Below are 14,298 nucleotides of genomic sequence, written 5' to 3'. Positions count from 1 at the left end.
ATATCTTTTAGGATATAAATCATACATAACAACGGCAACTAATCAATAAAAATGAGTTTGCAATCATGTTTCTCTCAAATTACCGCGCTTTCGCAGTCTAGTGATGTGTGATGGTATTATCTCCAAGACGGGTATTTCCGCTGTAATTTCTTCTCGCAATAGGAATAAGTCAGTTCATCGCGATATATTTCGTTTGTTACTCATTTCATTTTTCATTTCCTCCATTGTTTCGTCTGACTGTAGAAATTTGAAGTTAATAGGCCAAGAACATTGAAGTAAATTGGTCAAATGTTTCTCCGGATGTTTAGTAACAACGTTTCGTGTATATTAAAAAATATGTAGCTTAAGTCCGCTGAAATGTTCCTTACTGGTAATGTGGAAATTATTACAAAATGTTTTGTAGACAGTGACCGTTCTCTTGTCTTGAAAGTGAAATGTACAATATTTCAGCAACATCGAAGTAAAACTGGAGATCCGTACGAATTACAACAAATAAACAAAGAAACAAACGGGCGCTGTTCTTTGAATACACAGATTTTACAAGAGGTGCATCTTTTATAATATATCGATAGTTGACTATGTGAAGTCGCATGGGCGCCTACTTATAAAAAATATTAGGGGGAGGGGGGGGGGGGCGGGACATACTGGGGGTCTTCACCCTCTAAATTTTCTAAATTTTAGATGAAAAATAGTGAGTTTTAAAGTTTTTTAACCATTTTAGAGTCATATGATCAACATTAGAACCGCGAAACCTGGACTATCGATAACTCTACAATCCGGATAAACATTTTTTGACTTTGAAAGAAGAAACACGCACGGTATCTTCGTAATATGTTAATTTAATTTAATGTAACAAGCATGCTTACAGGTTATTACAGAGAAGTGAATATATAGCTCTGAAAAAACTGAAATTACATTGAAATAAATCCTTAATTATCATTAAAACAACAAAATATAAAATGTTGCTGTCGCACAGTAATAGCACTTTGATTAATAAGTGAAACAGCTAATTTAACATTACTTTGAATAAGGCTCAGGGTTCATTAACTAAAAACAGTACCTCAAAGTTAATGCTTAATACAGTTGATAAAGTTATTACAGTTGCATAATACTATCAGTCAGAAAGTCTGTAAATAGCGGGTTTTAATTGGGTTCACACCGTATAAATATTAAAGTATTTGAAAATAACTAATACAGTACTATAGTGATATAGTAATATAATACTAATAGTAGTATAATACTAATATAATATATAATAAGTAATATAACACTAATATAATATATTAAGTAATATAATACTAATAGTAATATAATACTAAATAATTCACCTTTACACCTTCACCTAATTACCTTTACAGCTTATGGTAAAATGATGATGGCGTCGTCTTGGGTAAAATATTCCGCGGGTAAAAAGGTCCCCCATTCGGATCTCCGGGCGGGGACTACTCAGGAGGACGTCGTTATCAGGAGAAAGAGAACTGGCGTTCTGTGGATCAGAATGTCAGATCCTTTAATCGAGCAGGTAGGTTAGAAAATTTAAAAAAGGAAATGGCTACATTAAATTTAGATATAGTAGGAATTAGTGAAGTTTGCTGGCAAGAGGAACAAGACTTTTGGTCAGGCGAATACAGGGTTATAAATACAAAATCAAATAGGGGTAATGCAGGAGTCGGTTTAATAATGAATAAAAAAACAGGAGTGCGGGTAAGCTGCTACAAACAGCGAACGCACTATTATGGCCAAGAAAGACACGAAGCCAACGACTATTACAGTAGTACAAGTTTATATGCCAACTATCTCTGCAGATGACGAAGAAATAGAAGAAATGTATGATGAAATAAAAGAAATTATTCAGATAGTGAAGGGAGACGAAAATTTAATAGTCATTAGTGACTGGAATTCGTTAGTAGGAAAAGGGAGAGAAGGAAACGTAGTAGGTGAATATGGATTGGGGCTACGAAATAAAAGAGGAAGCCGGCTGATAGAATTTTGCGCAGAGCATAACTTAACCATAGCTAACACTTGGTTCAAGAATCATAAAAGAAGGTTGTATACATGGAAGAAGATTGGAGATACTGACTGTCTCAGATAGAATATATAATGGTAAGACAGAGATTTAGGAACCAGGTTTTAAATTGTAAGACATTTCCAGGGGCAGATGTGGACTCACATCACAATCTATTGGTTATGAACTGTAAATTAAAACTGAAGAAATTGCAAAAATTTGGAAATTTAAGGAGATGGACCTGGATAAACTAACTAAACGAGAGGTTGTACAGAGTTTCAGGGACAGCATAAGGGAACAATTGACAGGAATGGGGGAAAGAAATACAGTAGAATACGAATGGGTAGCTCTGAGGGATGAAGTAGTGAAGGCAGTAGAGGATAAAGTAGGTAAAAAGACGAAGGCTAGTAGAAATCCTTGGGTAACAGAAGAAATATCTAATTTAATTGATGCAAGGAGAAAATATAAAAATGCAGTAAATGAAGCACGCAAAAAGGAATACAAACGTCTCAAAAATGAAGTCGACAGGAAGTGCAAAATGGCTAAGCAGGCATGGCTAGAGGACAAATGTAAAGATGTAGAGACTTATATAACTAGGGGTAAGATATATAAAGCCTAAGGAAAATTAAGCAGACCTTTGGAGAGAAGAGAACCACTTGTATGAATATCAAGAGCTCAGAAGGAAACCCAGTTCTAAACAAAAAAGGGAATGCAGAAGGGTGGAAGGAGTATATAGAGGGTCTATACAACTGCGATGTACTTGAGGACAATATTATGGAAGTGGAAGATGATGTAGATGAAGATGAAATGGGAGATACGATGCTGCGCGAAGAGTTTGACAGAGCACTGAAAGACCTGAGTCGAAACAATGCCCTGGGAGTAGAATACATTCCATTAGAACTACTGACGGCCTTGGGAGAGCCAGTCCTCACAAAACTCTACCATCTGCTGATCAAGATGTGTGAGGCAGACGAAATATCCTCACACTTTAAGAAGAATATAATAATTCCAATCCCAAAGAAAGCAGTTGTTGACAGATGTGAAAATTAATGAACTATCAGTTTAATAAGTCACAGCTACAAAATACTGACACAACGTATGTACAGACGAATGGAAAAACTAGTAGAAGCCGACCTTGGGGAAGATCGGTTTGGATTCCGTAGAAATGTTGGGACACGTGAGGCAATACTGACCTTACGACTTATCTAAGAAGAAATGTTACGGAAAGGCAAACCTACATTTCTAGCATTTGTAGACGTATAGAAAGCTTTTGACAATGTTGACTGGAATACTCTCTTTCAAATTCTAAAGGTGGCACGGGTAAAATACAGGGAGCGAAAGTCTATTTACAGTTTGTACAGAAACCAGATTGCAGTTGTAAGAGTCGAGGGGCATGAAGTCGAAGCAGTGGTTGGGAAGGGAGTGAGACAACGTTGTAGCCTATCCCCGATGTTATTCAATCTGTATATTGAGCAAGCAGTAAAGGAAACGAAATAAAAACTTGCAGTAGGTATTAAAATCCAGGAAGAAGAAATAAAAACTTTGAGGTTCGCCGATGACATTTTAATTCTGTCAGAGACAGCATAGGGCTTGGAAGAGCAGTTTAACGGAAGGGACAGTGTCTTGAAAGGAGGATATTAGATGAACATCAACAAAAGCAAAACGAGGATAATGTAATGTAGTCGAATTAAGTCGGGTGATGCTGAGGGAATTAGATTAGGAAGTGAGACACTCAATGTAGTAAAGGAGTTTTGCTATTTGGGGAGAAAATTACTGATGATGGTCGAAGTAGAGAGGATATAAAATGTAGACTGGCAATGGAAAGGAGTATAGATTTAAGTGTGAGGAAGTCGTTTCTGAAAGCATTTGTATGGAGTGTATCCATGTATGGAAGTGAAACATGGACGATAAATAGTGTGGACAAGAAGAGAATAGAAGCTTTCGGAGTGTGGTGCTACAGAAGAATGTTGAAGATTAGGTGGGTAGATCACGTAACTAATGAGGAGCTATTGATCAGGATTGGGGAGAAGAGACATTTTTAGCACAGCTTGACTAGAAGAAGGAATCGGTTGGTAGGACATGTCCTGAGGTATCAACGGATCACAGATTTAGCATTGGACGGCAGCGTGGAGGGTAAAAATCGTAGAGGGAGACCAAGAGATGAATACACTAAGCAGATTCAGAAGGATGTAGGTTGAAGTAGGTACTGGGAGATGAAGGAGCTTGCACAGGATAGATTAGCATGGAGAGCTGCATTAAACCAGTCTCAGGACTGAAGATCACAACAACAACAACAACAGCGTATTTAGAAAAGGGCAAATGTCGACCGTCTGACTGGATTACTGAATATGAAGGCTTTGATAGCTGGTCGGATATCCAATTCATCCAAGACATCTTGGTGGGCATTAAGAACAGCCAAGTTGCTAAATCGCTTCTGTCCCATTGTTGATCGGAGATATGACTTCAGATGTCTAAGGGCGCTAAATCACTGTTCTGTTGTTGCTGTCGTGATTGGAACTACTAGTAGAAGCTTAATGCCCTACACTACTTCACATAACATTTCTGCAACTGCGGGCTCTTGTGTAATGCACTTTCTTACATCACGCATGTTCTTTAAGGCCAGCTGTTTTTTATTAGTGATATCAGCAAACATATTCAAGTGTAAGCGCAGTCTCTCAATGTCTAGGTCATTTCTGAAAAAGTCAGTTGATTTTTCTAAATTTGTTTCACCTCTGTTTACTAAAAGCAAGCCCTCTTGTTCAACTGCAATGCCCTGTGTGAGTCCAGTTGAAGCAAGCCGCTCAGTAATGCAAGACTGCACCGTTTCACAAACATCAATGTAAATAGCTTTGCAGTATTCCTCTGGGGTTTTGAAGGTGTGCGGCTAGCTGGCTTCGTTGTTTTCATACTTCTTTGGTATACTTAGATTCCGAAGATATGTTGAGGTTGCTGTTGCCTTGCATGCCGAGCGTTTTCGTTCTTTTACAAGGTTGTGAATGCCTTCATGTCTGATGACAACGTACAGACCGGCAAAAAGAAATGAAGCGAACCTTATACAGGAAAAGCTAATGAAATAGCTGTACTAGCGGCAATGTACCACAACCCACAGACAAGTGCCCAGCAATTACTCCGTGATACCAGTATGTGTGTAGGTAGAATTTTCGTAATACTGCGTTGTCATAAGGGTCATTCATACCACACGCCACTGTATCAAGAACTTCATGGCGCCGATATACATAACTGAGTAGTGTTTTGTGAATCGGCACCTCGACAAACGCAAACGACCCATCACGTTCTTTGCCCGGATACTATTTTCCGATGAGTCTACATTCACAAACCATGGAAGCGTTAACAGGCATTACTGGAGTGTAGACGATCCCCGCTGGTTACGGCAAACTGAGCAGCAACGTCCTTGGTTAACGTATGGGGTGGCATCATAGGGAACAAACTTATTAATCCACATTTTATTGACGGTACATTGAATGGATCCAAATATCAAACATTTTTGGAACAGAAATTACCGGTACTACTGTAGGACGTTCCATAACGTATGTGGTTACATCATGATGATTGCCCAGTGCGTTACGCAACTGAAGCGCGCTAAGCATTGGACCATGGTTACACTGGTCGGTGGATCGCCAGAGGTAGCCCTGTGGATTTGCCCACTATGTCGCCGGATTTGCCGGTGCCGTATTTCGTTCTGTGGGGATATTTGAAAGGTAACGTGTACCAGCAAGTGCCAACTGGCTGTGAAGACATCGGTACTACGTTTTAACAGTTACTCTAATTGGAAAACTAGAGTAGCGTTCGCCCCAGGCCATGGACACCGTGCGGCGTCGCGTAGTCCCTTGTTCGATTTGTCGGAGGGAACCTGAGTTCCGAATAGGATTTCCTATTTTTGTTGTTGTGGACTTCAGCCCTGAGACTAGTTTGATGCAGCTCTCCATGCTACTCTATCCCGTGCAACCTTCTTCATCTCCCAGTACCTAGGTTAGAGAATTCCCTCCCTAGGCCCGAAAAGACGCCTCCTGAGACGCGGCAAGGCAGGAGTAGGCAAAATGCAACAGGGAATAACAATATTAATGTGCTAATAGTAAACTGCAGGAGCGTCTATAGAAAGGTCCCAGAACTGCTCTCATTAATAAACGGTCACAACGCCCATATAGTACTAGGGACAGAAAGTTGGCTGAAACCACATGTAAACAGTAATGAAATCCTAAACTCAGATTGGAATGTATACCGCAGAGACAGGCTGGACAGTGAAGGGGGAGGCGTGTTTATAGCGATAAGAAGTGCAATAGTGTCGAAGGAAATTGACGGAGATTCGAATTGTGAAATGATTTGGGTGAAGGTCACGGTTAAAGCAGGCTCAGACATGGTAATCGGATGTCTCTACAGGCCCCCGGGCTCAGCAGCTGTTGTGGCTCAGCACCTGAACAATAATTTGGAAAATATTTCGAGTAGATTTCCCCACCATGTTATAGTTCTGGGATATAGACTGGGAAACTCAAACGTTCATAACGGGTAGCAGGGGCAAAGAATCCAGTGAAATATTTTTAAGTGCTTCATCTGAAAACTACCTTGAGCAGTTAAACAGAGAACCGACTTGTGGCGATAACATATTAGACCTTCTGGTAACAAACAGACCCGAACTATTTGAATCAGTTAATGCAGAACAGGGAATCAGCAATCATAAAGCGGTTACTGCATCGATGATTTCAGCCGTAAATAGAAATATTAAAAAAGGTAGGAAGATTTTTCTGTTTAGCAAAAGTGACAAAAAGCAGATTACAGATTACCTGACGGCTCAACACAAAACTTTTGTCTCAAGTACAGATAGTGTTGATGATCAGTGGACAAAGCTCAAAACTATCGTACAATATGCGTTGGATGAATATGTGCCAAGCAAGATCGTAACAGATGGGAAAGAGCCACCGTGGTACAACAACCGAGTTAGAAAACTGCTGCAGAAGCAAAGTGAACTTCACAGCAAACATAAACATAGCCAAAGCCTTGCAGACAAACAAAAATTACGCGAAGCGAAATGTAGTATGAGTAGGGCTATACGAGAGGCTTTCAATGAATTCGAAAGTAAAGTTCTATGTACTGACTTGGCGGAAAATCCTAAGAAATTTTGGTCCTATGTCAAAGCGATAGGTGGATCAAAACAAAATGTCCAGACACTCTGTGACCAAAATGGTACTGAAACAGAGGATGACAGACTAAAGGCCGAAATACTAAATGTCTTCTTCCAAAGCAGTTTCACAGAGGAAGACTGCACTGTGCTTCCTTCTCTAGATTGTCGGACAGTTGACAAAATGGTAGATATCGAAATAGACTACAGAGGGATAGAGAAACTATTAAAATCGCTCAAAAGAGGAAAGGCCGCTGGTCCTGATGGGATACCAGATCGACTTTACACAGAGTACGCGAAGGAACTTGCCCCCCTTCTTGCAGCGGTGTGCCGTAGGTCTCTAGAAGAGCGAAGCGTTCCAAAGGATTGGAAAAGGGCACAGATCATCGCCGTTTTCAAGAAGGGACGTCGAACAGATGTGCAGAACTATAGACCTATATCTCTAACGTCGATCAGTTGTAGAATTTTGGAACACGTATTATGTTCGAGTATAATGTCTTTTCTGGAGACTAGAAATCTACTTTGTAGGAATCAGCATGGGTTTCGAAAAGTCCACGAGACTCAGAGGGCCTTAGACACGGGTTCACAGGTAGATGCCGTGTTTCTTGACTTCCGCAAGGCGTTTGACACAGTTCCCCACAGTCGTTTAATGAACAAAGTAAGAGCATACGGACTATCAGATCAATTGAGTGATTGGATTGAGGAGTTCCTAGATAATAGAACGCCGCATGTCATTCTCAATGGAGAGAAGTCTTTCGAAGTAAGAGTGATTTTAGGTGTGCCGCAGGGGAGTGTCATAGGACCGTTGCTATTCACAATATACATAAATGACCTGGTGGATGACATCGGAAGTTCACTGAGGCTTTTTGCAGATGATGCTGTGGTGTATCGAGAGGTTGCAACAATGGAAAATTGTACTGAAATGCAGGAGGATCTGCAGCGAATTGACGCATGATGCACGGAATAGCAATTGAATCTCAATGTAGACAAGGGTAATGTGATGCGAATACATAGAAAGATAGGTCCCTTATCATTTACCTACAAAATAGCAGGTCAGCAACTGGAAGCAGTTAATTCCATAAATTATCTGGGAGTACGCATTAGGAGTGATTTAAAATAGAATGATCATATAAAGTTGATCGTCGGTAAAGCAGATGCCAAACTGAGATTCATTGGAAGAATCCTAAGGAAATGCAATCCGACAACAAAGGAAGTAGGTTACAGTACGCTTGTTCGCCCACTGCTTGAATGCTGCTCAGCAGTGTGGGATCCGCACCAGATAGGGTTGATAAAAGAGATAGAGAAGATCCAACGGAGAGCAGCGCGCTTCGTTACAGGATCATTTAGTAATCGCGAAAGCGTTACGGAGATGATAGATAAACTCCAGTGGAAGACTCTGCAGGAGAGACGCTCAGTAGCTCGGTACGCGCTTTTGTTAAAGTTTCGAGAACATACCTTCACCGAAGAGTCAAGCAGTATATTGCTCCCTCCTACGTATATCTCGCTAAGAGACCATGAAGATAAAATCAGAGAGATTAGAGCCCACACAGAAGCGTACCGAATATCCTTCTTTCCACGTACAATACGAGACTGGAATTGAAGGGAGAACCGAGAGAGGTACTCAGTGTACCCTCCGCCACACACCGTCAGGTGGCTTGCGGAGTATGGATGTAGATGTAGATGTAGATGCAACCTACATCCTTCCGAATCTGCGTAGTGTATTCATCTCTTGGTCTCCCTCTAAGATTTTTACCCTCCACGCTGCCCTCCAATACTAAATTGGTCATCCCTTGATGCCTCAGAACATGCCCTACTAACCGATCCCTTCTTCTACTCAAGTTGTGCCACAAACTTCTCTTCTCCCCAATCCTATTCAATACTTTCTCATTAGTTATGTGACCTACCCATCTAAACTTCAGCATTCTTCTGTAGCACCACATTTCGAAAGCTTCTATTCTCTTCTTGTCCAAACTAGTTATCGTCCATGTTTCACTTCCATACATGGCTACACTACATACAAATACTTTCAGAAACGACTTCCTGACACTTAAATCTATACTCGATGTTAACAAATTTCTCTTCTTCAGAAACGCTTTCCTTGCCATTGCCAGTCTACATTTTATATCCTCTCTACTTCGACCATCATCAGTTATTTTGCTCCCCAAATAGCAAACCTCCGTTACTACTTTAAGTGTCTCATTTCCTTATCTAGTTCCCGCAGCATCACCCGACTTAATTCGACTACATTCCATTATCCTTGTTTTCCTTTTGTTGAAGTTCATCTTATATCCTCCTTTCAAGACACTATCCATTCCGCTCAACTGCTCTTCAAAGTCCTTTGCTGTCTCTGACAGAATAACAATGTCATCGGCGAACCTCAAAGTTTTTATTTCTTTTCCATGGATTTTAATACCAACTCCCAATTTTTCTTTTGTTTCCTATTAGTAGTTCTCAAATACTGACCTGTCCACCCTCGCTGCATCGAGGTCAGATCCCACGTGCCACTGGATATTCAAGGGCCATTGTGTAGGATGTTGTAAATTACGATTGTGTACTCATTTCTATTCCTGCGATTACTGTGTCATTTGTGACGAAAGGAAGATGCTTCAGACGAAACGTATGTAGAATTTGCCGTCGAATCATAATCTGAAATAAAAAATTGCCCTCCTCCACCCAGGCAGTTTGATGTGGAGGGTCTAGTGTGGTATGTTTGTATATCCCTCTGCGAGGCAAAGAAATTAGAGTTATAACCTTTTTTGATCCGATGTGCAGATTTCGAGACACTTCAATGCCTTCAGTTACATATCTATGGAGGGAGCATAGCCTATCGCGCACATTCTCACGAGAAACCGCGCTAGTCACTTGATTTTGGGGCGACGATGGATGTCTACAATTTGTGGTAACAGGGTAACTTGAATGTTATACATATTCGCCGTGTTTCATCCCCGTTTCTGCACGTCATGGTGCAGTATTGTCGTTGCTACGGATGTAAAGAGAAGTATGTGGAAGAATTACTAGTTCGTTCCTATCGGAATACTTAACAAATGCATAATTGTTCATGTGATGCTGATATGAGTCACAGTTTTATAAAGTCTTGTATTGTACAGATAATTTTGCGATTCTGTGGCCATGTGTTTGCGAGACAAGTGCTAGATAAATCTGCAAGTGTGTATGCGTAAACTGCTGTCATTGTATGTACATTTGTGCCATGCTCATATGCGGATAAAATTTGTACATGATGGCCTGATTAGTTTAATCCAATTTATGCTGTTTTTCAAATTCTTGTTGTCTAAGTATTTCTGCATGAGACAGTTTCCTATTCAGTTTCACTGTAGTGTAATTTATTAGAAGAGATCCGACAATGTGAGCCAGCACAGCACAATAGAAAATATAAACCTTTAAAAAATATCGTTGGCTATCACTTCTTTTATCATTCCAAAAGCCGAGCATCGATCTCGTACTTCTTTTTGTGCATTGTGTATGGCTTTTTTTCTGGCGAGATAGCAAAAAATATTATACATACTTTACTTGTCTATAAAAAGCAGAAGGGTAACTAGAGAAAAACTGAAAATAATAAAAGATAAATAGTGGTGAAAATCGCATATTGTGCTTACTTTAACAGTTTCGTAGTCCCAAATGCACTGTTACTTCGTGACACTTTGGTGTCGTCTATTGTGTCACTGTAACGTAATTAATTAGAAACAGAGATTCACAATATGACTAAGTGTAACAGAAACCGTAGAGAAGTGTTCTCGACTTTCAATTTTTACCCCTTCACCAAAAAACGTATATAAAGTTAAATCTGAGTTTGATATGGTGACGAAAAAGCACAGTACTATTGCTCTTTAAGCCAAGTTCAGTTCCTGGCACAGAATTGTTAAGATGTCTGTAAAACACGTACACAAAGTTTCACGTTACTTTTGAAGATGATGTATTTGTAGCAGCGAAGTGATTGCAGTGTTGTAGCCTATCACGAATTAAAACTGCTCTGCGAGTATACTGACACATACCAAACTGGATGACTGAGTGACAGTGGTGGCGACCTAAATACATTCTGTCGAGAGGACGTTGGCGGACTGCTGCTTGTGTGTGTGTGTGTGTGTGTCTGGCCACTACTGTGATAGGCGCCCTTGATCCTGCACCTAGTAATCGGTCTTCTCGCTTCATCTTTGCCGACCGGTGTGCTGGCGACAGCTTAACCAGCACAGTAAAAAAATTCAAAAGCGTTAAGCGCTATATACGCTAAAATATAACACCCTAAAGTCATGTTACTTGGGCTGCAGTAGATGTGGACAGCATTGTCGTTCTGCACATGCGAATGCTCTCTCCTTAGCTATTTGCAGTCTGTGGTACCAACCAAAGAGGACACTCAACACCTGAAACGCTTCGTCGAGCTTCTGTTTCCTGGGACCCTCCCCCCCCCCCCCCCCCCCGTCCCCAATCCCTCAACCTTCCCAACCCCTACGGTATAGCGAAGTTCGGGAAATGCAGGTAAACTGGCGTCATGGCGTCAGACTCAATATCTGGCGCTCATACAAACAGACGTCGTTGGCGAATATCCTTGCGATGTGATGATGGGCGGGCCTGGAACGGTGGTGATGCGGGTGGCACTGAAATGAACTATTTGTTGACCTCGCTCTTCACATCTGGTGACGGAGGACAGAGTTGCCAATTCGTAGGCATTTAACTGGTAAGTTGGCTTTACCCTTTCGAGTGACACTGCTGTATATTATTGTGTAAGGTTTGCATTCTGTGTTCGTCATACTTATAAAATTGGTGAGCGCGACAGTAATGTTGTAGTGGCGAGTGGGAAGCATCTGTCCTAAACAAAATTTGTGAGCTCTTCCTCAAATTCTTATTAATGAAAATGTTGGATTCTCTGTGACGGATACCAGCATAGGGCGAAGCGTGGAGTTTTGACTGTTTAACTTGTTGCAGCAGAGGGGCGGTCCCGGATCGAGAGGGACTGTTGTGGTGAGAAACCCTGTGACGGGAGCCACAGCATCTCTGCATACACCACCTCAGCTGCTGACACGCCGAAGTCTCGCTTGAAGGCAGTGTGGAGGTCAAGTAATAGTTGTGATAATGCTACAGTCCAGGCCGTGTCATGGCACGTAGTCGCAGCTTCGAGCATCCTCTGCCACCTCTCTACCAACCCTTTGCTTGCAGGTAATTAGTGGTGTGACGCTGGTCGCGTCCACAGAATTTAGTGAGATCGAGATATAGGGCAGATTCGAACTGCAGTTCTCGGTCTTTCGTGCATGTATCCCACAGCCAAATCGGGCGACCCACGTAGCGATTCTTGGTCCAACGGGTGTATCGGTCAGCTGCCGTAAAGATGCACCTGAAACCCTCAGACGGAGGCAGAAGGCTGACCACGTCAATGTGGACATGTCAGAAACCATGTCTCGTTTCAGAAAATTGGGCTGTTCCCATAATGAAATTTTCTCTCTGCAGCGTAGTGTGCTTTGGTATGAAACTTCCTTCCTTTCTTCCAGGAGTGCTAGTTCTGCAAGGTATGCAGAAGAGCTTCTGTGAAGTTTAGAAGGTAGGAGGCGAGGTACTGGCGGAATCAAGACTGTGAGGACTTGATATAGCACTTGCCCACGAAAGGCAAAGGTCCTGAGTTTGAGTCTCTGCCAGATGATTCGCTAGAGTTGTCAAGAATGTCCTCCAACCAGTCGTTCACAACTGTGGCCCGGTGGCGTGGCACATTGTTATCCATAAACATTCTATCGTTATGTGGGAACATGAAGAGCTGCAAATGGTCTCAAAGTAGCCGAACATAACTGAGAGCACAGTCCATTGCATGTAAACACAGCCCAAACCATTATGGAGTCGCCATCAGCTTGTACTGTGCCTTGTTGACAATCCGAGTCCATGGCTTCGTGGTGTCTCCGCCACACTCGAATCCTACCATCAGCTCTCACCAACCAAAATCGAGACTCATCTGACCAGTCCACGGTTTCCCATTGTCTAGTGTCCCACCGATATGGTCACGAGCCTAGGAGAAGCACAGCAAGCGATATAGTGCTCTTTGCAAAGACACTCGCGTCGGTCGTCTGCTACCATAGCCCATTAACGCCAAATTTCGCCCCACTGTCCTAATGGATACGTTTGTTGTACGTCCCACTTTGATTTCTGCGGTTGTTTCACGCAGTGTTGCATACCTGTTAGTACTGCGAACGCTACGTAAACGCCGCTACCCTCGGTCGTTGAATGAAAGCCGTCGGGCAGTTCGTTGTCCGTGGTGAGTTGTAATGCCTGAAGTTTGGTATTCCCGGCACGGTGATGACACTGTAGATCTCGAAATATTGAATTCACTAACGATATCCGAAATGGAATGTCCAGTGCTTCTAGCTCCAACTATCACTCCGCGTTCAAAGTCTTTTAATTCGCGTCATGCGGCCATAATCACGTCGGAAATCTTTCCACATGAATCACCTGAGTGTAAATGACAGCTCCGCCGATGGACTGTACTTTTATAGCTTGTGTACGCGATACTACAGCCCTCTGCACATGTGGATACCGCTATTCCATGAGTTGTGTTACCACACTCTTATAAAACATAACTGAAAGAAATAAGTAGTCAACAAGATACATCAGTCGGAGTTCACCATTACACTAAAAGTGCCGAAATTCTTACATACAATCCAGCTACATACATACAAAATAAAACATAAGTAAAGATCCTTATATTTTAAAATTCCTGTTTAAAAAGGCGGAGGAATTGCAAATGCGGTTAGAAACGGACCGAATGGTGGAAGTATAAACTAGCTTTTTTATCTCTTATATATAATGTTGTAGTTTTGACAGCCGTGATAGCTGTCAATAGTAGCTGTCAGAACCACGATACTATATACAAGCGATAAACGACCCTGCATACATACGCGATCAGCAGCAATTAATAAAGATAATGAGGTTAAATATTTAAAAATCGGCTGCAGCCGGAAACGCCATATGCGGTAATAAGATTATAAGACAGTGGTAGCGCCACGATGCAATATGGAAATAGCCTGAAGATGGCGATAATGTCGGAATAGGCTCGTACCTATCGCAAAACTATAGCAATTAACAGTTATAGCAGCATTCTGGTACATTACCGTTGTTTATTATATATAGATGTCTTGCAGATATAATAAAGACATCTACCATATTG

This window comes from Schistocerca gregaria, chromosome 8 (genome assembly GCF_023897955.1).
Source record: "Schistocerca gregaria isolate iqSchGreg1 chromosome 8, iqSchGreg1.2, whole genome shotgun sequence".
Taxonomy (NCBI): domain Eukaryota; kingdom Metazoa; phylum Arthropoda; class Insecta; order Orthoptera; family Acrididae; genus Schistocerca; species Schistocerca gregaria.
Note: the sequence above shows the minus strand (reverse complement) of the source record.